The sequence below is a fragment of the Meleagris gallopavo genome, chromosome 3, assembly GCF_905368555.1.
Source record: "Meleagris gallopavo chromosome 3, MGAL_WU_HG_1.1, whole genome shotgun sequence".
Taxonomy (NCBI): domain Eukaryota; kingdom Metazoa; phylum Chordata; class Aves; order Galliformes; family Phasianidae; genus Meleagris; species Meleagris gallopavo.
This window is the reverse complement of record NC_139406.1, coordinates 6,869,460-6,894,286: the sequence shown is the minus strand read 5'-3', so window position 1 is coordinate 6,894,286 and position 24,827 is coordinate 6,869,460. Positions and strand designations below refer to the sequence as shown.

Here is a 24,827-nt window from a genome sequence, read left to right as displayed (position 1 = left end):
GGACATTTGGTAATGATGCTATAAGCAGGCAGCATCCTTCTGCTGTTGTGAAATACATGATCTGCTCAATGCAGATAATCCAAGCTCCATTCCTTTAAGTGTTTAGCCCTACTGCTAATTCAGATCTTGCTTAGACAGAGACCATCACTATAATCAGATTGAAGCAACCCACCAAAGTCATTTTTTTCTTACTGTTCTGGAAGCTAGGTACTGGTTATGCTCTTCACTCATTACAGAAACTAATTAACTGTAAGCAGCATATTTGTAATGAAAGAATAAATAGTATACAAGAACTTGGCACGTTTCACAAAAATGTGAGATAACATGCTGTGGGGAAAAGCTGGGATGTAGGAGACTTACCCATGTGATAGCAGTGATTCAGAATGTATCACTACACACATAAACATACATGTGTACACGCACACCTACTTCAAATGCTGTTTGAAACAGATAAGCAAAACATTAGCCGTGAATGTGCCCTCCTTCTCATTCTTGAGAAAAGAAGAGGATTTTTCCTTTAGTCTCAGAACTTGTTTGCATGTTTTATGATTAAAGCCTATACACATTTACTGTGCACGCTTTATGATTAAATGCTGTCCTACAGCTGGGTTTGTGCAGTTTTACTCATATTGAAATTAACAGCAAAATCTCAATGTCTTGTGTTGTAGGAATGAGCTAACAGCTTTTTAGTGGGCTCTGAAGGTAGCACACAACCCATTGTGTAATGCATACTGAAAGCTAGGCAGTGTCTAAACTTAATGTCAAGGTTTAGACCCTCAGATATGCCTAACTGTGAAGTGAATAGGAAAGACACTTTTCTTGAAGTGTACTCACTTACTGAAACTATCTTTGTGATTTCATCAAGTAAAAGAGTAGTTTGGAATCTCTCAAAGCACACAGGGCCTTATTCAGCACACTGAATTCCCTGAGCGATGGACATTGAAGCACCTTGAGTGCTGTACTGGAGCCATCATTTCATAGAGCACTGAATTCAACCCCATGGACAAGGAGTCCCACGTTCCTTGCCACCGGAACCCAGCTATGGGAGAGGAGCATCCTCCAAAGAAGATTAAGTGAATTATGAGAGTGTCTGAAGCCCTGGAAAACATTCTTCTTTAAGGAGAAGCTTTCTTTTATTCTTCCAGATGAAAGAGCCCTTTTGTTCTCAGGACTTCCTCAATTCCAAACACAATCTTGATTTTATACATGCCAAAGCACAAGATACCACAAAGACTGCTGCTATTGTGATTTTACGCTGATATGGCTCTGCTGGTGATGGGTAGCAAATATAGAGCTAATCTTTAACACTAATGCTGAATCTGAAACCTTATACAATCTTCTGCTGTACTTTTGGTCTCTTGTGGAAACAGACATTGCAGAGACTCAGAAAGAGGACAGGGAATTGATTTGCTTAAGGAAGGGAAACCCTTTTACTCATAGCTTCAAAGCCTAAAAGAAAAACACAGAGAATAAAAGAGAGTCTTCAGAGCCTATCTTCTGGCCTAAGGCAATGAGCAACCCTATAATAGGCTTCTTTTTTTTTTTCTTTCCTCAGATACTCTGCTAACATAAATTACTTCTGTTCTGTCACAAGATCACATTAGGGATGTGTCATGTAGGATCCCACGATCTCAAGGCATGACTGAATGGCAGCAGAATATCACGTGAAGCCTCACAAAGTTATTAATTTAAATTGTATCACAACCTAACAGCCACATACAGAATGTACCATGCTAAATTACAGCCACAAGGAGCTTTGACAAAAATGCTACTTGACAAGTGAGCTCTTTGTCTTGACAATCCCCTCCAAACTACCCATCAAAGAGGAACAGGTAGGCCTTTTCATTGCTACCAGCAGGATTTCTCAGTCTCTTAGATGTGACTGCCTTTAGGTCTTGTTAGTCAGTGGTGGCTAATATCCATCTGACACAGGCAAATGGACTGTGGCTTACCAGGTATTTTACCAGGTATAACAGAAAGATATGTGACTGCTTAAACACCAGCAGCAGCATTGAAGAGGTACACGCTGGGACTGACTTAATGCTAAGTGTGTCCTCAGCGGGCCTGCACTGCCACAGTGACAATTTGGGATGCCTGCTCCCCTTCCTTCCACACCATTCCTACCATTTGGGAAGTCTGCTTCACTTCCAGTGCTCACTATTCCTTCAGAGTTGCCTACGCCCTTGAAAAAAAGCAGTATGGGGAAGTTTGTGTGCAGAATGAGGTGGGGGGGGGGGGGCATGGGGGATGAAATGGGACACCTTCATAGAGTACTGTATGTTAAATAACAGACTGAAAGAGGGAGTGATGAGTCTCTCAAGGAAGCATAAACACTATGTACTCATTAGAAGACTCATTATAAATAAAGTACAGGGTAGGTGCTCTGAGAGCAAGCTTTTTCATTGGTATTTATTAGGACAAAGAGCTCCTTTAATAGGGCAACTGAAAAGCACTCTGCTGCAATCATTAATAGGCATTACCACTTTTACTGACTTCTTGGGAACAGTTTTGCCCTTCTCATTGTCTCTTGCATTAAAGGGACAGAGTACATTCCATATTTATTCCAAAAGTACAAACAAGGCCAAGAGTGGGGGAAAAAAGTGCAAAACCCCAATAACTTTTACAACTCAGCCTAAAGGCAACAGCTCACTGATGGAGTGAGACTCACAGCAGGTGACTGATAGAACTGGGTAGGCTCTTCTGCCTGGATTTCATCTATTCTGGGCGCTCCAACTAGATAACTCAACCCACCAGAGGAAAAATATAACAAAAAAGGAGAAAAAGTAGAGAGCTCACTTACTGAAGCTCTCATGTGTTTTAATGTCTCTACCGGAGTGGAGCAGAGTTGTCTGCTTTATCTGAGCATTGCACTTCAGACTTTCAAACCACAAGGATGGCTGTCACTTGGCCCCAGAAGATGGCAGCCATTTTCTCTGTCAGCTTAATATATTGGGTCTTCAAGCTATGGGAACTACTGGCTGGCACACAGCTGTGGTGAATGGATAAGTTTGCTGTTTGCACATTTTACGTTTGTTTTTTCCCCTCTTCCCAGCGTAATTTTAACTCATGAAAATGTTTCTTCTGTGATTTGTTTCCTGCTTGTGCTTGATTTTACCAGGCTGCGCATGAAAATTATGTGTGGAAGTTTGAGCACTGCAAATGAACTGCAGCTTTTGAACTGTGTGATGTTAAGCCAATGTGATGAGCAGTTGGAAAGAAAAGCACTCAAAAGAACTGTAAAGAAAAGTGAACTCTGTTCTTTTCTTTTTTTTAAAAAAAAAAGCAAAAAACCAACATACATGTGACTGAATTGGCTGGCTTTCCCATCTGCCCCAGGACATGTGTGTAGCAGGCCCTCAGCTTTACAGAATGAAAAGAAGCAGGTGAAATGTTCTGCTGAGTCAATTGCAAACGCTGCATTCCCTAGAGGATATTGCCCATGTAGGACTGTGCAGTTGCCACAGCAAGGTGCAGTGGAGAGCTGGTCTCTGTCCCTCCCCCAGCTGGACAAATAGCATGGTGCTAAACAGAAGCTGAAGACTACATTGCTTCTGGGCCAGAGGCACTCACTTTGGGCTGTTCCAATAAATGGAAGGAGTGGTCACACAATTGCTTATGCCTAGAAAGATCTCTGACAGGTACTGCCTGAATGCATACAGACAACCAATGCCCAGAATGTGAACTTCTGTGCACCACAGCATTTGGTCCCTTTTATTTCCCCACATATTTTCTCCCCAAACAAACATATAAATGATAACCCAGAAGACCTTCTCTGCAGTCTCACTCTCTGGGTATTTTGTTTTCCTATTTCCTTTTTCTTACTTTCTCCTTCTCTCCTTCACTTCTGTTTGTATGGTTCAACACTGCATGGTGGTCATTCCCTCACCCCCAGATTTGTGAGATCAATGGTCTGTTCTGCTTAAGCACCTTGTTTCTGAAAGGTGCCAAGAAAGTGTGCTTTGAAGAGTTTAATGGCAGTACAAAAGTGGGGATAGAAATAAAGCTCTTGCCTTTTCGTATAACATTAGGATTCATTTTGGAGTGTATTTTGTCTGCAGAGAAGCTTCCTAAGAATGAAGAAAACCAATTATTTCTCAGTCTTGTTGATATCAGACAAAATAAGTATCTCTTGCTAGGTTGTCTGTGTTATATATTTACTTAGGCAAAATATTGACCATTCTGCTCCCCATATAACTTTCTTCAGCTGTCTGTAGTGAAATTTAATGGGAGATCTGTCAAAATCAGTATTGAGCTGCACGTTTTGTCTCAGTGAGAAAACTACTGCCATTTGTTCAAAGGTTTTCCTCTAAATTTATGGACTTAAACAAGTATGTAACACTCTTCAGACAGCTTAGTTAATTTGAAATCCCACTTATATCAATTTAGATTAGACAGACAAGAATCAATATGACCTGTCATCCATGCTAGCCAATGTTAAATTGAACTAAGAGTGACCCACAGTGTTTTACACTAGTTTAATTCACTTTTTAAAAATAACATGCATTAAAATACTGTGACCACCCTGTAAAGCAAGGGCTTTGCTCTGCCCCCAGTCAAGCCTCCTGCGGGCTTTAGCTGAAACAACAGGACCACCAATGAGCATTTCTTTGCTTTCTCCATCTGTATGCATCTGTGTCAAGACTTTCCTGTTTTATAGTGTAGAGCCTTAAGGAGGAAGAGCACACCTAGATGGTACAACACAGCACTGTGTTGTATCTTCTGCTAGTTCCAAGTGAGGTAGCTTGGGGACCATGTGAAATGCAATGCCTTCTGCAGTGGTACCAACTAGGTAAGGGGGTTATTTTTAACCTAAACAGTACAGCTAGATAGGACTGTAGACTACATGGTATGACATGAGGACTTAACCTCATCCTTGATGACTGCCCATCTTCTGTAGCTGACCACTGGCCTTTGTGTACATGGCACAGGACACCTATCGCCATTCCCCATAGCACTGGCTGAGCTCAGAGCCTCCTGGAACAAGTGAAAAATCCCCACATTGCTTCCTCCCTAATTGCTAGCAGGTTTCTGGAAGAGACATCCTTTTCTTCTGAAAAGGGTTGTGGGGAGAGAAGGAGGAAAGGTTAGTGTTGAGTGCTTGGCTAATTTACAAAATCTCTTTGAATTACAATTTGCAGAGCAGGCCTAAACAAACAAAATGAGGATTGATTTTCATATGAATAAATTATATTCAGGTCTCCAAAATTCACAGTCTTGTAGGAACTGTGAAAGCTTGACCTTCGTGCAATGTCCCTGCTGCCTATGTTAATGTTAGAAAGAACCAACTCCCCCCGCTTCCAAACATACCAGGGGGTGAAAAAAAAACCAAACAACTTTACTTAAAGCAGGCTTGTGCTGGGTATCTCACTTCCTTGAAAATGAATCTGGACAACTTCCCAGATAACATATCTGTCCCTCTAATTCCTATCTCAAGGATGAAGTTGTTCAGAGAAGAACTGAAGAGGACTGGTGAGTTATTCTCAGTGTTTATCAGGGTAGCACCTGGAGGTGATCTGATCTTCCCGCCTCCTCAAAAAAAATAAATCTGTCTTCCCTTGGCCAGCTCACAAATCTGCACTCAAACTCTTCTGTGCCAAACATGTGCAGGTGTACAGTATCTGTGTTACTACTGAGCCATCTGCAGCCTCCCCTGCATGGCAGTTGTTTTACTTTAGAGTTCCTTTTCTGAGCAAATGGAAGTCCACAGAACAGTTTCAATAGCACAAATTAAGAAACTAATGCTTTCTCACAATGAGATCAGCTTTGCCTTAGCTCATGTTGCAGGAACAGGAGATTTTCTCTCATCCTGAAATACATGACAGTCAGAGGAAGTGAAATTGCAAGATCTACCTGCATCTCTCGCACAGGGCATTTGTTGCACACAGTACCACTGAAGGAAGCAAATGGTAGTATTAATTTTCACCATAAGAGTTTTACTCAAAGCATTGTAGTCTGACAGTGCAGTGGAGGAGCTCAGCCCCAGACCAGGCCTCCTCAGCAGAAAAAAAACCTGGCCTCATGGTTATACTGTGGATCTGCTGAGCATCATCCAGATGGATGGAGGCAATCCACCTTCCCACCCCTCTCCCTTAAAGCACCAGCTTCTCCCCAAATAAAACCATTCCGTTATCTCTAGCCACAGAAGATCACAGCATGCCCAGCACCACAGTGAACAAACAGCACAGCCTCTGTGTAAGGGAAGGAAGGCAACAGTTTCTCCATGAAACCGGGAGCATCACCATTTCTACTTCTTGAGTACTTCTTGAGTTCTGGTAGAACAGAAAAGAGCAATGCGCCCTCCTTTTTTTCGTAAACCTCCAGGAGCTGCCAGCTAACATGCTGAGCTGGTGAAATTGATGGCTGACTAGATGAGCAAAAGTGCACTTTGGGGACCTCCCCATAGTCTGTCATTCACTAATGTTGCCCTCCTCTTGACTTCTGTGGGCTTCCTGGGAAGGCAGCTGTTCCCACACGTAGGTCTGCGGCTGTGTTGTGTTTGAGAGCGTGGGCACAGCTGTGAGTGCTGAACCAGAAACAGGTAGAGAACTTGTCCTAGTGCCAGCGGGAGATAGTATGGATGACATGTAATCTGGAAGCTTCCCAGATCATCTAGGCACTTCTATCTAATGTGGCTTTGGACCCCCAAAGCTGAGTCTGGTTGACAGCAGGGATTCTACAAGCAAGGCATTCCTTAAAACAAAAAAAAAAGCAAACAAAAACATCAACAAGCCTTCAGTGGACCAAGAAGATACACTGCATAACATTTTCAGATAAATTCATTTTCTCAGAAGGCAAGCAGAAACGTGCATCTCTTTGTTTCCTCATATTTCTTCAGCCCCACTGACTTAGCCAGTCCGTTAGATCATATCATTTGATGAAAACAGAAAAGCTTGAGACATAGAAATCTGTGCATCAACAGGATAAATACGTCAGTTCAGACTTTTCTAGACCGAAGGCAGAAAGTTGAACATTTAAAAGTGAGTCACATAGCAAAATGTGCTTTCACAAGGAGTCTGAAACTGCAAATAATCTGTAGAGCATAATATTTAAGATAAGGAGCAAAGTTATCAACGTGAGCTTAAATAGCATTGAGCAGTATACTGCACTAGTAGAAACTACTGCCTGTGTTTGCTTGGCCAGTGCCACTGATAAGCAGAGGAGTTGGGCCTTTGCTCCCCCAAATGCCCACGAAGCGCTGATTGCCTGCAGCTCTTATAAAGCCACCAGTGTCTCCAGTTCCAAGGAGGCTCTTAAGGTTTTTTTTTTTTTTCAGTTCTAGCTTGTGTTCTTATTCCTTTTCACCTTTTTTTTTTCTTTTCTACTTTTATTTTAAGTGAGCTTCCTCTTGCATGGTTAGTGCCAAGACAGAACAAGAAAAGAAGGAGGTTTCTGTAAGTGCATTTTTCAAGTTTTGGTGTGTGTTCCTTTTACTGAAAAGATTTACTAATCCCTTTGGAATGACAATGATTCAGAAACTAGCAGTTCAAAGTTATTCAAAGAAATAATTAGCAATCTTAGCCAGCTCTTTGAAAAAAAATCTGTTTAGGCCAAATCCTCTTGCTTAAAACTTTCTAGTGACTTATTGTGTCTGCAGCTCAGACACAGCCTGACCTTGGATAGATATTCCATTCGCTGTTCCTCTCTACAGGCAAGTAATCATTAATCTAGTGTAAACATCAATATTTTTGTAAAATATAACCTCTCCCCAACATTGCTTTATAACCCTGTGATTTACAAAGCCTTAAACTTAGTTAAAATGACCACATACGTAGTTTATAGCTTAATTTCATAGTTCTTTGCCCAACAACAGTAAGGTGTTATTCACACAGAACTTCTTAACTGTCCTTGGCTCTCACATGGCACACACCCTTTGCGAGGCAGGGATGCAAGAGTAAACATTTGGCAGGGGTAGGTACCATTCTGACCCACTCCCTTTCTACGTGGTCAAGGATTTCATTTTAGCCAAGGTGTTATATTCCTTCCAGTGAACCTGAATGTTTTGCTGTCTCACTGGCATCAATCTGACAGTGTCTATGTGAATGATATCAGTGTCACTCTCACCTAGAGGAACTGTCTGTAAAAGTGAGCAGTGGCATCAGTTTCCAAACAGACTGAATGCTATGACTTGTCTTACATATAAAGCACTTTCCAACCTGACAGTTGTCAAAGTACCTCCATCCTGGTGTCTTCTGTGGGTTTTGTTTTCATTTTCAAATGAACTTCAAAGCACTGATCTGCATGCATATTGTATGTAAAATCCCCAATGGAAAGGAGTCTTCCCTTCCAGCCTTGCTGTATTTCATGGGAGCTGGTGTGTCGCATGTACAGAGGAAACCAGGTTAGGTTCAACTATTTGATCCTTACCTGAGAAGTTTTCACTTTTTGAGTTCTATGGGTGAAAGATAGCTGTTCCTTTCTCCAGGGACTACAATTCTGTATCCTAGAAAAGACAGGAACTGAGAGTTTAGGAACATCTGGGAATCCAAAACATTATTTTAATGGAAGAAGTGATCAAATTAGCCAAAGAAACCCAGCTATGACAGGTGTCATCCCCACTGATAAGTTTACAATTTTCTCCCACGGAGCACAGAGGAAGGTGAATACTGACAAAAGAGCATTACTTTCCAAGATAACTGCTTTTGAGATGAGTGTCAGCTTCTTACCTTGTAATGAGACATATCTATAAATTCTTTATGCAAGAGGTTAATAGGAAGTGGCAGTCTCTGAACTGTGCAGCTCATTCAGTGCCGCAAAGAAGGAACCACGGGCAGCACATTGGCAGAAACGAGCCTAAGTGCCAGGAGTCAAAACTAGTATCCTCCACTACATGATTAGATGGCACATTTGATATATTCTGGAGCAGGAAGAATGACTGGTAGCTATGTGGAGGTGGCCAGGTCTCACGTGTAGTGAGATCAAGCTCTCTGGAACTGAGCTATCCTAATAGCTGCATATGTTTTTTAAGGAGTCACAGAAACCTGCAGCCAACAACAGTAATGAATTCAGGGGGTAGTTTAATGGAAATCTCAAGAAGGAATGTAATTAGATGAAGTCAATTAGGCTGCTTGGGGATTTCTAGCTGCTGTTGTTGCTATCTGGGAACCCTAATAGGACGATTAGGATTAACTGAAATCAGCCTGATTGATTAGGGCATATAAACCCTACATATGCCAAATTCCAGGGGGACAGTGTGCTGGAGCTTGAATCCATCTGGAGCTATGAGTCAGGAGGATGAGTTTACTCTGCTGGCCTTAGAGAAAGTGACAGATCAAGGCTAGATGCATGCAGCATAAGCAAAGCCAAGTGGTGACACAAAAAGGGAAAGGAACGATTTTATGTGTTGTGGCACTGTGTGTGAAGGCCATCCACTCTGTCCTCAGGAACTGAGACTAATACTAAGCAGATATTTTCTTTAAATAATAGTAATTGAAGGTAATGTGTATGCAACAAAAGGCATCTCCGTCTTCTTTGTACTGCTTTTTTGGCTCAAGTCCTTACTCAGTATGACTGTGAAATTTCCCAGGATGTTGGGATCTTGTTATTTTTGCAGTTCTGTTACTTTCAGAGCCAAATTTGCAAGTGTGAATTTAAAAGTGCATGAAAAAAAACTGTCAGTGAGTAAATCCTGATGTTTCTGTGTCATGGTGTCAGGCACACAAACGCTTATTTGCATCCATTTAAAATCCAGTCTATGCTGTGCATGGGAAATCCACCTGCAACCTGCTTAGAGGACAAGTGAGTTTTCTTGGCTGTATTTGCTGCAGAGAAAGAGCCTTATGGCCACGAAGGAGTTTCAGGAATAAAGGCTGGGGTAGGAATTTGCAGAGGGGCAGACCAACCCTTCTACAGAGGAGCTGCTCTGAAGTAAGGTAAAGCAGTCCAGGCAGAAGCCTGAGGGATCTGATCCCAGTCATTACCACTCATGCGAGGGAGAGGATATGTCAAGGGTAGGGAACGTCTTGGGGGACCTGCAATATGGTAACTCACTTTCAGCTAAGTGGAGAACAACAGCTTTAGCTGTACAGTTTAATAACAGGCTAGGCCACTTTGTGCACCGGCAGGGCTGTTAATGCACAGTAGTCAGCTTTTCATTGTTAGGAGAGGAACCCCGCGGTTCCCATTTGACAGCCAGCAGTAAAATTATTTTGCCAGTAACATTTCTCTTCAGCATGAGACAGTGGGGTTGCGCATTGCACTCATCCTGCCTGCAGCCCCTTGCACCTGCAGCTCCCTCCCTGCAAGACAGGAAGGTTCCCATGGGCTTGGCCGCCAGGGATTTTGCTTTTCTCCTGCAGCTCCCGAGCTATTCAGCTCTATTTGGGTGGCATACCCGCCTGTGTACCACGGCTGCCAGCTGTGGAGTGCTGTGCAGCATCCTGGAGTGCCTCCAATGGTATTTTGAACAATTAGTAACCAGCCCGGCATGATCATATCCTAATGAATTACTGAACTGTTTTCTCCTGGTTGAATACTGGACTAAATCCTGAAAGAAAGTGGACACCTGCAGATTGTATTGGCCAAGACTTGTCAGTGAGAATTTGCCTGTATTAGGACCACAGGACTTGCCTCAACCCTTTGCAAGCATGTACTATATTGACTTTAATATTGTTAACTTCTCTTGCCATTTCAGACTGCATGCTTCACACAAGCATCACACAGCAATTCAAAGAAACAGAGGTGCTATCATAATACTAAATGCCACAATCACTAAATAGCACATTTCAAAGTCACCTGTTGACCCGTGAAGGCATTTTGCTTCCATTAACTGGGCTTTATTAGGAAATGATGGGGAACAGGCGATTCTTCCCAGTACTGCCACCTTGCCTGCGTTACTAATAATCCAGCTCATGTATTCACAAAGCCGGTGTAAATCTTCCAAGAAAGAAACACATCAGCAAAAGTAGATTTTTTTCAGTGAAAAAGTCCAAATTTATCCAATCTTTTTTGCTTAGGTTTTCAACATCTGTATCAACATATTAATTTTTTGTGGTTGTAAAAATGCCACTGCAATCACTCTTGAAATCATTTTAATGAGAGCATTTGCTTAATTCAAAAATATTGTATATAATGTTTGCTGCAACAATCATAACATAAAATTTGGGGAAAAAATATGAAAATAAATCTCCTTTGAATTCAGTTCAGGAGGAATCATTTTGCTACTCCCCCCCTCAATATTTGAAGATCTTTTCTTCCCATTCATAACTGTTTCAGATCTGCAGGTCTGACTTTATGGTAGGCATAACTGTACAGGTAATTCTTTCAACTAAACAGATCCCCTGTGACAGCAGATACTGGTGTGTTTTCTTTTTTATAATAAACCAGTTATAATTGATTGGGGCATCTGCTAACAGAGACATTCCTCTTTGTGCTGATATTTTTTTGTGTGTGTATGTGCTATAATCCTTTTCATAATCTACTTTTCATGAAATTGTTTTATTGCACTTGGCTTACACAAAGAATTCATCTGTATCTGGAATGGTTTATTGTTCACTTTTTTGTTCTAGTTTAAAAAACTAAAATCATCATATTTTACGTAGGTTTTTTTTTTCGCAATGAATCCAAATATCCAGACAATCCTGGATAAGCATGAGATACAGCAGCCAGTACTTGCTTCTATCGCTTGCTAGACCATTTCACAGCTTACTTCATTGGCTTTAAGATATCACAAGATTCAATAGAAAGTCTGAAAGATTTGGGTGAAAAAAATAAGAATTGTTTATAACATGGTGGCATTTGACCAAACAGGAGGGAGGAGGAGAGGGAATGTGAAAGTCAATCGTGAAATGGAAGCTGAAAATTCTTGAACAGATGTAGCAGGTGTAAACATGTTTCCTTATTTTGTTTCCTGGTTTTAACATCCTCCTACAAGACTTCCATGTGCTCAGAAAAAAAAAAAAAAAAAGGTTATATGTGCAGATGGTAAACTGCTAAAATGCCCAGAAGGTTCAAACTCATCTGTGCTTGTGAAGACAGGGAGAATTTGCCGTCATCTGACTCACAGGTGTTTGGAGCGCTCTGCGTTAGAGGCAGGTTCTGCAGTGCTGCTCTGCTGAAGCAGATGCCTTGGGTCACATATTGGATGCGTGCAGGCTCTTTTTCTCCTGATGTCCAAGCAGCTAAGAACATTAGGAGAGCTCTCTGGAGCAAGGAGGTGGGGAGAGACTTTTTGGCATGTGGTCCACACAGTCATTACAAATTGAGGCTCTGGGTTGTTGCTGTCCCTGGGCTGCTGCTCTCTCTTCCTGACACATTGCGCTGCCTCGGGTCACTGCCTCGCTGCTTGCCTGCCCATTATAGTTTTGATCATACATTCCCTTTTGGCATAGAACAATTATTTTCTGCGTTCTGTTAAGTCCTCTTCCTGTTTGTCCCTATTAGTCTATGGCCAGCGCAGGAGCGAAAAGAAGCAGGTGTCTTAAACGCTTGGCTGGTGCGCTGGAATGGGGACACACCGGGGACAGCTCCGGCTGTGCGAGCACTGCTTACAGCGCTCTCTGCTCTGCCTCGCTCGGCATAGGCAAGTGGTGAGAAAGCCTGGGGCCCGCCTCAGAAAGCTTGTTATTAATTACGAGCATACCTGTCAGGAATTGCATGTGGGAAGGTATGGTGATATCACTTCAGGTGGGTGAAGGATGGATGCTGCTTTGATGAGTTCACCCCCATGCCAGCACTGCCCTACGGGCTTCACTCAGGCCACCCACCTGTGGATCCCCATCCCCATGATGTAAGGGGATGAACACGCTCGTGGCTCCCATCTGAGCCCATATTCTGACTTGGTATGAATCGGTTATATTAGCCAAACATCTGGCCTTACGCACTCTGGCCAGTCTTCACCAGCATCCTTCCAAATCTGTGGCAAAATCAAGGTGGGTCTGCCTGCACCATGTGAGGAGCAGCCGGCTCAATCCAAATCTAAGTGAGATATAAGCTGTGTAGTCAAGGTCCTCATTGTTTCCTTCCCACTGTGCCATTCCAGTATCACCAAGATCTACCAAATCCATCTGCTGAACTCATACACTAGGAAAGGGGATGACCAGCAAGGTGGCAAACTTTGTGGGTGATGCTACATTATTTATGGTAGTAAAAACATGACACATGACAAAAACAAGGTCTCAGGATACTGAATAATCAGGTGACAAAATGAAGGAGGAAATGTAGAGCAGATACTTGCAATGCCAACGGGCAAAGCGGGCAACTTTGCATTCACAACCGAAAGTGCTGATTTCCTGGCATCCAAACATAAGAACAGCCATACTGGTTGAGACATGTCCAGGGTTGTTACTGTACCAAGAGGACATCATAAAAGCTCTATGAAATCTAAATATATTTATGAAAATGTCTCAGAGGTGTTTAAAAAAAGCAAATCAAATTTTATCAATTAGTACGGAAAGAGAAAAACCAAAAACACTGCCGTGCACTAGTATAAATCTCCCTGATATGCCTGCATCCCGTGTTGTTCAAGTCTGATGCCCTCAACACAGCATATGAGAACTAGAGAAAGGTTCTAAAATCTAAGAATTCTAAATTCTATAGTATCTGCCTGCAGTATGGAAAAGTGAGTGGGATATGGGAGAAGCCTGTAAAATCGTGAATGGCTCAGAGAAGGCAAATGGGGAATGATTGTAATTGACTCTCAGAATACAAGAAGTAGGAGCACTGGATGAAATTACTAGGTGATCTGTTCAAAACAAAACAAAGGCTCTTCTTTACACCCTGCTTTGCTGGAGCCTGCCTCTAGTTGTCACAGGATGCTGCAATGTCAAGAACTGATACAGGTTCAAAAAGCAATTACACAAATTCATGGAAACAAAAATCTATCAAGGGCTATTAAAGATACCACATCTAGCTTGGGGAGCCACAGCTTGCTGGAGTTTGGGATGGTGTGCCAGGGAACCATCACTGTGTGCTCAGCCTTCTCTTCTGCCATTCCCTAAGCATCAGCTGGTTTTTGTGCAAGAGACAGGCTGTTGGGGTGGATGGACTTGTCTCAACCAGTATGGCTGTTCTTATGTTTGGATGCCAGGAAATCAATCTTTCCACATCCAGCCTGTCGGAAATGATGCCCTTTCTTTCATACAAGGACTTGGGTAAGATGGTTTGTGAATTTGTTCTCTCGATTATTGTAATCACCTGTAATGGGATTTGAAGTCTGAGGCAACACAGACTGTGCCCTATGCAGAACGTGTTCATGCATCTGCGAGGCATGAGGAAAGACAGTAGATGCGTGTTTTGCTGGCTCCTAGTCCCCCTTCCACACACCTCAGTCTTCAAAGCCTGAGCAGACCAGGGTTCACCACATACCAGAAATCCAGCTCTCAGAAAGCTCAGAGATACACTCTGACATCCTGCTTTTGTGGGACCAGAGCTGACTGCTGAGGTTTGTGAGAGCCTAAGCAAAATCCCTAGAGAACAAGGAAGCAGTTTTCTAAAGGTAAGGGGGCTGTATGACTGCTCTACCAACAGATATAGACTGAGATCAGCATGCCTGGGTCTAACTGTTACTGCTTCCTGTGCTCAGCAGCTTTCTGAGGCTCTAAAACCAACACAAAACCAGTCTCAGATGTCCTTCCCAACTAAGCCACATGTCCCCTTCACACTACGAGGGTCCAGCTTGAGCACAGGATGGCATTTTTTCACACTTTAATAGCAGCACAGCCACAGAGCCTCAGTACTGCATCTCACAGAACACTGAACTGTGTTTGGGACAACCACATTAATCAGTGTTCCAGGGGAAATTATGTATAAACTAATGGGTCTCAGGCGCTGCTCCCTATAGTATGTGGCAGGTAAGGTTAACTCCAGCGTCTTCTGCCTTTTAAAGGGCGATATTCATGCCAGGACTGCTGTTGAATTTCATTATCATTGCCTGGGACAGGCCACCCTGGTTTGCAGGAGCGCCTGTGAGGATCACGCACCCCTGAGGGCCTTGCCACTGAGTCTCAGCTGGGCTCCAACCCCCCCCTCCCCCCGAAAGGACGGAGCCGCCCTCGAGGACTGACGCTTGCAGTTACTTTTATTTATTTACTTATTTATTAACGGGCACGGCCACCGAGCCGCCCCACAGAAGGGGCGGAAGAGAACCACAGAAGGTCTCGCGGAGAGGCAGCGAGCGCTGAGGCGACCCCCGGGCGCCGCCCACCCCGCCGCTCCCGCCGGTCTCCCGGCAACGCCGCGGCCCTCTCCCCGCCGCCCCTAGGGGGAGCCCGGCGGCCGTTGGCCGTGCGGCCGCCGCCAGCGGGAGAGCGGGGACGGCGGGCGCCATGAGGGCGGGCGGGGGGCGGCAGGGCTTCACAGGCGGGACGCTGAGGAGGGCAGGCTGCGGGAAAGGGAGTTTTCCCGTGGCTGATAGACAAGCATCCCAAAAAGCCTCGAAGGGGCAAAGCACACATAAAGAGCAGCTCTGGTCTGGCATTATGAAAACACAGCTGTCACTGGCAAAAAGAGGCAAAGAAATCCCTTCTCCAGCTATTGAACTTTCCAGCAAGAATCTTCAGTGTGTGGATATAACAAATTCATGCAGTGTTTCTGTGGGTGTTTTGATTTGGCTGCCCTGGTTCAGTCCATCCCTGCATCTCACCTCAGCAGTCTTGATCCAGCAGTGCTGCCTCCTTTTCTAAGAAGCCCAACTTGCTGGTCTGAAGGCTGCTGCAGGGAAGTGCTCAGATGGTTGTACGGTCCTTTCCACTGAACACAGGAGCTTCTAAAGTACGTGTGACTACTGATGAAACACTAACATAAGACGAGCTGGATTAGGCCAGCACTGGTGGTTTCTTCAGCCTGCAGTCTGGAGAGCAATATTCAGCAATATATTTTACCTGAGAAGTGCTAATTTGATTAAGTATATTCCTGCTTTAGACCTGAGGAAAAGCGATCCCTCCTGCAATATTGCACCCTCTCTGCCATGCCTCTCTTACTCACCTGTCACGCCGCTACCCCTACAGTGACTATAGAAGGGTACGAACATTCCCTACCTTTGTGTCACAGATGATTGCATTAGAATGCTTCCATAACAAACTCCAATCATCAGCAGACAAGTTATAAACAAGGTTTTCTTTCCATCCTCAGCCCCACTGCTGGTTTGAGAGCGCATCATTAAAATGATTGGGTAACATATTCATCCACAATACTGAAATTAAACTTGACCTGTGTAATCATATCATAAATAGCAATTGGAGGGTGTATTTTTCTTCATCTGTCAACCACAGATCTCACTGAAAATGTGTTGGCGTTGGGAAAATAGGTGAGAAGAGGGAGTATTGGTAGAAAAGGTGTGCAGAACATCAAGGTGCATGTTATCTTGTGCCTAATATACTGGCATGAGCGTTGCAAGAAGTTACCACGAAAGGCATTTATCATTAGGTAAAATTTCAAGCAATGGATCTGACTGATGCTAATCTCTAGCCTCTGTCTTTAACGTTTCCGCTTCCTACTTTGCTACACAGTTAACAAAATATTTGAAAAACAGAGCTTTGCAAAAATATCTGAGAACTACTATTACAGTTGGGTCAGGGAGAAGGAGCATTAACTTTTGGTGAGCACTACTGCATGGTGAGTGTGCCCGTTTTCTTGTGGGAAGACTTCTACAGCAACCTACAGCAACTGTCAGCACTTGGTAACTGCCCAGCTGCCCTCACTCTCTTCAGTAAACAAGAGGAAGGGTAAAGCACCTTGTTCCCTCTTGCACTCTTCCTGAGGGCTACTGGCATGTGAACTTGAAGTTATAGTACAGTATGTGATCTTTGCTTACTCCTTTTTATGTTGTTTACCCACACACACCCTGGAATGTCAAACTGCTTTCCTGACACCATGCTTGTTTAGCAAAATGCCCAGGGAAATGCATTCGCATGTATTTGTCATTTGGGAGGCTGAAGACAAGTGCTTCAAATGAGGCTTTTGCAAGCAGTTTGGCATAACTTTGAAGAAGGTTAACTGGCTGGGCCTGCCCTTGTCAGAGTTTGAGAACCCCTTGTTTGTACACAGAATAAGATATAGCTGTCCTATCTTACACGCTGCTCAAGTGGAGAGTATCATACAAGGTCAGACAATCCTCTGCGGAACTTTAAGGGTAGAAAAGACATGAAAGTACAATGATTTAATAAAGTGTCGGAAGGAAAAGCATTAAAAAAAAAAACTATACACCATGCAATAGCGCAATAGAAACCAAAACAAGAAACTTCTAGGCTTCTTTTAAAAAGTCTGACTTCTCTGGCATAGAGTGAGACAGAAGTGATCCATCCAGGTGGATTGGAAAGGTGCTTGCTAGAGGTCCATCACAAAATTGTGCCACATATCTATTGCTGAAGTATTCGTCCAGTAGTGTTAGTTTGAGAAAGAGTAAAAAAACATACTGTGGTGTTTTTCACAGAATGGTCCAGGTTGGAAGGAACCTCAAAGATCGTGTAGCCCCAACCCCTGTTCCACAGGCAGGGCTGCCAACCTCCACATTTAATATGAGACCAGGCTGCCCAGGGTACCACCCAAGCTGGCCTTGAACACCTCCAGGGATGGAGCATCCACAACCTCTCTGTTGTTCCAGCACCTCACCACTCTGATAGTAAAGAACTTCCCCCTGATACCCAGCCAAAATCTTCCCTCCTTCAACTTAAAACCATTTCCCCTTGTCCTGCCATTATCTACCTTTGTGAAGAGTTCTTTTCAGGGGATTCTTTTATGTAACTCACGAGAAAGACTATGCAAGATGAAACAGAGTTAGGAGACTGCGTCCCAATTTTTGATGGATATTATCGCACAAATTTTTGTGAGCTAACATCAATGAACAACAGATATTAAATGCATGATTTGGCCTGATATGTTATTCCAACAGAAAATGTAAAGCATATAAGTTATTATTCTAGGTAGCACCAAAAATTTAAAAAACAACACAAAGAAAAAAACACTAGAAAATACTGTGGGTCATGCTAGATCAGCAACATGCTGGCCGTGCTGATTTCAAGTCTTTGTTGCCTTTATAGCTGGGAAAAGTTCAGAATATATGTTTCACTAGAAGTAGTTAAATATAAGGAGAAAGCATTTTTTAAATTTTCTGAAAAAGAAAGAAAATTTTAAAAACTGAAAGTATGATTCAGAAACGAGAAGGGGGTTTCTTGAATTCCAATCTTCTTTAAAAAAATACTGAGGCTTATTTCTATTTAGGGATTACTAGTAGTGACAGATAAAGATAATAATATCCACTTAGGATAACTGTCTTCTAGTTCAGAGTGTCTTCCATTTATGTTGTAATGCTCAAACTGTCAATATTATTTCATTACAATGTAAATAGGAGACATGACTATTACAGTTGTTTTGCTACTAGATAGCAAGAGTCTTTAGTGATATGACAGTAAAATTAAACCATTTTACAGCTGTCAAATTATCACATAGATAGTAATAATGCATACGCATGTCCTGTAGCTATGAACACACGCAGACATCTTGTAAAAAGGTATCTCCAAACCTTAGCCATTAAAGTAATGTTTAAATTAGCCTTTAAAATAACATTCTTTTTTTTTTTAAGTGTCTAATAGTTGCATTTAGAAATAGCCTAGGCATAGGAAGTTATATGGAAAACTGATTTTTTTTCTCCCCAGAACTTTATCACCAGAAATTTTTGATAAAATATAGTCCCACTGCTTCTGTCTGTGTGTGTATTCTAAAACGAATTGATGGCTTTCCAAATTTTCCAGGCTGCCTCCTCAAGCAGCCCCAGCAGAAGTGTGGCGGCTGAAAGGCTGCTGTCTCTGGTTGTTTGCAGACTGTGAGAGATGGGCAGGTTGGCCCAGCAGAGAGGCTTCCACTTCAGTTTGCAGGTTTGCCTGTGGAAGAAGGCTGAGGAAAAAGTATGTGCCTGGCACAGATTTTCATCTTCTCCTAGGCATCAGCCAAGCCTCATTGAGCCCTAGGAAAGAATCAATAGACTACCATTCCATGGGAGCTTTTCAAAACCACAAATCAAATCCTACCTGTGCCCACAGTTTGTGTTTGACTTGTAAGACCACAGCACGATGGAAACTGTCTTCAAATCTCTCTGAGCTCTGGACTACTGCTGTTAGCTTCTCTCAATCATTTTGGTAATTTCACACTGAAAATAAAAAAAAAAAATTTCTAGAGGGTTGATGTATCTGGTCTTTAAAGTGGTGATTTTACATCTTTTTTAGGAAAAAAAAAATATTTAAACATTTTCTAAAGCAAATGCTAATCCTTGTGTGGCCAGATTACACCCACTAACAGTGGACTTATTCATCATGGTTACCTTCCACAGATCTCCTTCAGAAGTAAGCCATAAAGCAGAAATCTGCGAAATAAAGGTAAAAAATGCCACCTCTCTGTAATGAGATCTTACTGGAGACAGAGGATGCTCAGGAGTTCCCATCTTAGGTCAAGCAAAACTACATTGCTGGCAAGCTACATTCAGCACAGAATTATTTCTTCTTCCATGAATTATTTAGTGTACATACTGTCTTTTCAGAATAGATATGCACAGATCCAAACTAAACAGAGCTTCAGTCACTAGGGTCTCTAAGTAACACCACAATGCAAATGCTAAACAGTAATCATAAGGCTCTAACTACAGTCGGCTTCCCATTTGCTAGATGCAGATATTCAAACCTTCTGTTCCAGTGAACATGCTGGGCACAATACAACAGTACATCACAACACAAAGCAAATGATGAGCTGAGATTTGTTAGGTATGTAATGAAAGAGGGAAGGATACTGAAGGGGATGAATTTCAAGTGCAACCAATAAAAATAAGCTCCTTATGTAAGTATTTTGAATATATCCTGTGCTAGCAAGAGAAGAGATGACTTAAATGAAAAGTTAAGCCACTGCAGAACAAAACAAGCTGCGGACAGAGGAATTGTAACTTTATAGGCAAAATTGAATTCAGTTCCAGGAAAAAATGTGCACCAAACATAGCTGTCTTGACAACCCCATTCAAAGAGCTACTCAAGATAGGAGCTTTATAGAGCTGTGAATAAAAGGCCTGCTGAAATCATAAAAGCATCACTCTGAATCTAAGGTGAAAAAGCTCTAAATTACAGTGACATGTCACAACCTGTCAATTTATTAGCAGATGCTTCTAAATCAGGCTTAGGAACAAAATATTAAAACCTTAAAAAAAATGGCATAATTGAAGTGTTCTGAAAAGGGAGAGAAAATGTACACCAGAGGGTGGGGGTTTCTAGGACTTTTGCTAATGAACTTCAGAAGGATGTAGACAATGAAGCAGATCACAAGCAGCTGATGGCAATTTTTAAAAACAGCACTTGATTTTGGGCATATGGGACTAGAAAAAAATTTTCAGTGACTTTCCAAGGAAACATTTTAGCCAGGAGCAGCTAAGGAAAAGAACCAGAAAGTGCAAAATGCTATCATTAAATCAGAATTTTCCTTTCCCACGGGAGTGTGTTAATATTTTACTTCCGAGGCTGTGCCTGACTATAGCTGCTGGCAATAGCAGCCTGTGTAGTCTGATCTAATGTAGGGGGTCACTGCGGGCAGGAGGGTGCTCCAAGCTGGATGCACACGGAGGCTGAGTGAGTAAGGACGTGGTGAGACTGTACCAGTCTCCTCACAGGCAGTAGACACAGCTAGAGGGAGGGGATGGTGGTAGTGACTGCTCTAAATTACGTCTGTCTTGTGAATGTGTCTCAGCAGGCTAACAGGTCGTACAGGGCTGGTGGCTGCTTGTCTGTCCTATTGGCACTGTTCTGCTTTGCTGAAATGCTTCAGTCCATGCTGGCATCCATGTGTTTCCCCTCTCCAGCAAATGCCCTAAGTCCTTCACTAAAAATTATTATTCTCATGCTCTCTGACTCAGTGAATGTTAACATTGCAAGCAAAGTGGAACAGATCCAAAAGGAGAGATTGAGGCAAAATGGCCTCATAAGGCAATCTCCTTGCATTTCGGGTACACTTCTGTGGCTGTGGTTCAGTGATACAGCAAGTCCAGTTCCGGTGCTCCTCCTGTGTGATCACACACAGCTCATCTGGATTTGTACTCCAAGTGCTGACACTGGATTTGCACTAATTCCAAAAATGTTGATGGGTTGTCTTCAACAACAGTTTTGTGCTGACTGAGACTGGCTGTTGTCTTGCAGCCAGCAAAGGGTCACAGTGCAAGGATGAAGGCAGCGTAAAGATAAGCACAAGGCAGGTTCAGGAGAAATAAACTTGTCTGCTCCCTTCTGACTTGGATCACATTGGTACTTCTGCACATGTACAGATTTGTACAAATCTATGGTTGATCTATGATTCAGATGTGGGAGTCACATTCTCAAATCCTCACTATGAGAGTAATTGGAATAGAGAACAATTATTGTAGAGTGGATTATTGAAGGTAACTTGCTCAAGTGGGGAGATCTTTTTTTCTGACCCTGATCAAGAGACTGTCAGCTTATTGAAAAATGGAAGAAATTAACAAGATGCAATCCTGAGAACATCTATTGTGTGGGGAATCTTACTAGAACTTGTTGAACCATTTCCTTCAAAAGCAGTTTTAAAAGAAAATGGATTTTTCTCTTGTTCAGCATGCTTGTGTTTTTCTACAGAAACAAAAGAAAATTGGAAATCTCAATCTCCATCTTCTGCTGAGGACTGAGCTGAATTACGTGCTTCAGTTTGAATAGCACGTGCCCATAACTGGATGTTCCATGCAAAGAGCTGCTTACTCTCTGCAGTGCTTGAAGAAAGCTTACCCCTCTTTCAAAGATTAAACCAATTATATACTTTTCACTGTACATTAACTAAGAAATAGTGGTCACAGCAAAAGGGCATTTCTTGAGGATTACTGGCTCACCAGGTGAGTGGATGGCCTAAGATTTCTGATTAAAAGTTGCAAGCTCTGTTCTTTCACAGGGAATTCCATTTAAATTATTATTTATTCAATTTATATTGAATTCAAAGGTTTTTCATGGCATTGGGTTCACTGCTGATGATAGGTCCATGCCCCCAGTTCAGTGGGTGACAGACCATACTAGAAAAACAGCATTCAGTGGTCTCATCACCGTGGAAGTATTACTGCTGTGAGTGTGACCAAAGATGCCCATGTATTCTGTTGGGGCATTTCAAAATTTTCAACTGGTTCACCTGCAGTAGTGAAGAATTGCTTTCAAAGTTTTAGTTGTATGAGGTCATGTCAGACGATCTTTCCTGCTCAGAATCAGTCTATCACCTACATAAAGATGGGAAGGATGTGGTAGGAAATGGACTTATGGAAGGAATAAGAAAGTATATGGAAACCAGGGATGTGCCTTGCCTAAGAGATAGAAGAAATTTTGTGTTGAGTGAGTTGTGATGATAGGCCAAGATAAAATAAAACTCTTTGAGTTTCTTCCCTTAAAAACAAAAAAAGAAAATGCGACTTGGGAGTTTTTGCTGTTGAAAGTCTAAGATCTTTGCCTTGACTGAGCAGAGGTTATGCTGTATACTACCTTTGTTCCAGACAGTTCAAAGCCGTGAGTGCCAGCTGCAGGGTTGCTGACAAAAGTAGTGTCTATGCAGCTCAGTCAGGCCTGGCCAGGGGACCTGTTGTGCACAGCAAAAATGGATTGGAACCAAAGCAGGAGTGCTGGAGTTACATGTTGGGGAAGGAAGTGCCCCAACAGCTCCATCACATGCCTGCCTGTCATTGCTTAGCTGGGATGTTATTTTGCTCTTCAGTTCATGCTTTATCTCCCTTTCGTACTTGTTAGCAAAACAAAAGCAGGATCAGGCCCTAAATTTATGGAAATTAAATGCTGTCAAATCTGTTTAATTCCTCTAGGACTTATTCACAACTTTATTATAGTTGCATTGGTGGCTGATTTGTTCGGAAACAGTAGCATATTTTCTGCTCCCCCCATAACACTTTGATACAAAAACTGATCTGACAGGGAAGAAGACTCTCTGATTGAACTAAGAAAACAAGCATTTAGACTGCTAAATACATTACTGGAAATAAACTCAGTGCTATGCTCAAAGTCAGGAGTGAAACTTCATTGAAGATGGTGGGTGAGAAAGCTTCCCTTCCCTAGGAAAAGCCTAAAAATTACCTTCTTTATGGAACATGCTCACTGAAATCCCCAGGAGCCACACATGTACTTCCCACACTGCACATGTCTGGCAGCTCTGAGAGATGGGGGGACCAAAGCGTTCCTACAGGATCAGGCTCTGTGGGCAAGGTGGGATATGATGAAACTGAGTGATTCAGAAATTGACAGCAGAAACATCAGAGTAGCAGACAGAGGAAGTAGCAAGGACACACTGGAGCCAACAAGGAAAACCTTTGTAGCCTGACCCTGAGAAAAAGCAAAGAGGGAACAAGCTTGAGTTATGGCTCAAAAGAAGCTTGGAAGTGTGAAAAGAGAAAGCACCGCCCATTGTTTTGACTCTTGCTGAGCCCAGAGTAACAGGACATTGTCTACATTCTTTCTAAATAAGCAGAAGCGCAGTGAAAAACCCAATTCACTCTCTCATCTGTTTGTTCTCCAAACAGAAACAACCTGAAGGGACTATGAATGTTGGCTAACCACCCTGGGTCAAAGAACTACATTAATAAAGGGAGCTTTTTCCTCAGAACTGATTTGGTCTATTCTTGCTTCTAGTAAAAGATTTTAATGCTGGTCTGTGATGCTATTGTCATTAGCATTGTCATAGCAACTGATAAACAAGGAGAAAGAGATGTGCAACAACTTTTTTTTTTCTTCTTTTTAACAGGCAATCCAAATGTCTTACTAACAAGTAATTTGGTGACAGAATTCAGTAAAGCAGTTGCACAGTAAATGGGTTTATCTTTAAACATAATGCTCTTTTCCATTTTAACTGAGCATAAAATTGTATCTTTAAAGGATCGGTAAACAGGCAGGGCTTCATGCCTCTTGAGCAGATCCATGTGACATATGGTCTTTCCAAGCAAGTTTTATCGGCTGTGCACGGTAGCAGCAGCTCTGAGCTAACGTTCCTTTGAAAACAAGTAAGGCTTTATCCAAAACGGAAGAAGGGGAGGAGAAATGCACCTTTGCCCCACTGTACAGATAAAACAACAACAACAAAACAAGTGTATCTTAGGTCAAATTTACGCCGTACCTCTATAAATGTAGCTATGCTAGCAATAGCAAGTCCCTTCAGCGCACACACAGAGCAGGGCTGGAGTCTCATGCCAGGTGGTTAATGGAGCCATGGGGTGTCACTGGCAACTAGGGGTTAGCCTAAACCTTGCCAGTGTCACCAAGCCTTCAGTTACCAATGTCATTGTTGTAATGGGTTGCAAGGGGTGCTGTGGAGCACCCAGCCTCTGTGCTCCCAAACGTCTGCTTCATGCAGGTAAAGCGGCTGGGGGCTGTTTACTTAGAAGCAGTGAAGGACAGGGTGAGCCTCATACACAAATACACAAGCCCTGTGTTTATTTTGGCACACGGATCTCAACAAATACTGGCCGAGAATTATTTTTGAGCTCTCTGTAACCTCATTTGGGGACTGTTGCCACTGACTAGCGTTAGAAATAAGCCGTGTAAATTAACTGGTGCTGGCATTACAAGTGGAGAAATAAGGCAAAAAATAATGGATTGTAAAACACATCTGCTTTGAGAGGATTTCGCTATAGTAGTTGTACACACACACACAACGGGAATAAACAAACATATGTTTATTTTCCTGCATATGCATGCACGTATTTATAGTTATATTTGTATTGTTTATATTTGCAATTATTTTTACATTTATGCATGCATATGTATAATCACATTAAATAACAGGTAACATCACAGGAGAAATAGAATTGCAAAGGAAAAAGTTGGAAAAAACATTACCTCTGGCTCCATTCCTCCATGAAGGCATATTCTCAGAAAAGC

General features: G+C 42.4%; 2 long non-coding RNA genes across 7 annotated transcripts in view; one reads left to right on the top strand and one right to left on the bottom strand.

The window, feature by feature from the left end:
* Window positions 1-24,827, top strand: part of LOC116216418 (uncharacterized) — a 112,247-nt gene that overhangs the window by 59,583 nt on the left and 27,837 nt on the right. Inside the window, exon 6 of one of the 6 annotated variants that reach the window (XR_014882263.1) lies at window positions 21,549-21,799. The exons of the other annotated variants lie outside the window; for them this stretch is intronic. This is a non-coding gene — a long non-coding RNA (uncharacterized LOC116216418). The remainder of the gene's footprint in view (window positions 1-21,548; window positions 21,800-24,827) is intronic. 6 annotated transcript variants of the gene reach the window in all.
* LOC146544583 (uncharacterized) lies at window positions 5,913-24,312 on the bottom strand. The gene is made up of 4 exons (XR_014882266.1): window positions 24,064-24,312; window positions 18,960-19,078; window positions 8,365-8,440; window positions 5,913-6,690 (listed from the first exon to the last, which is right to left on the bottom strand). It is a non-coding gene; the product is annotated as an uncharacterized LOC146544583 (long non-coding RNA).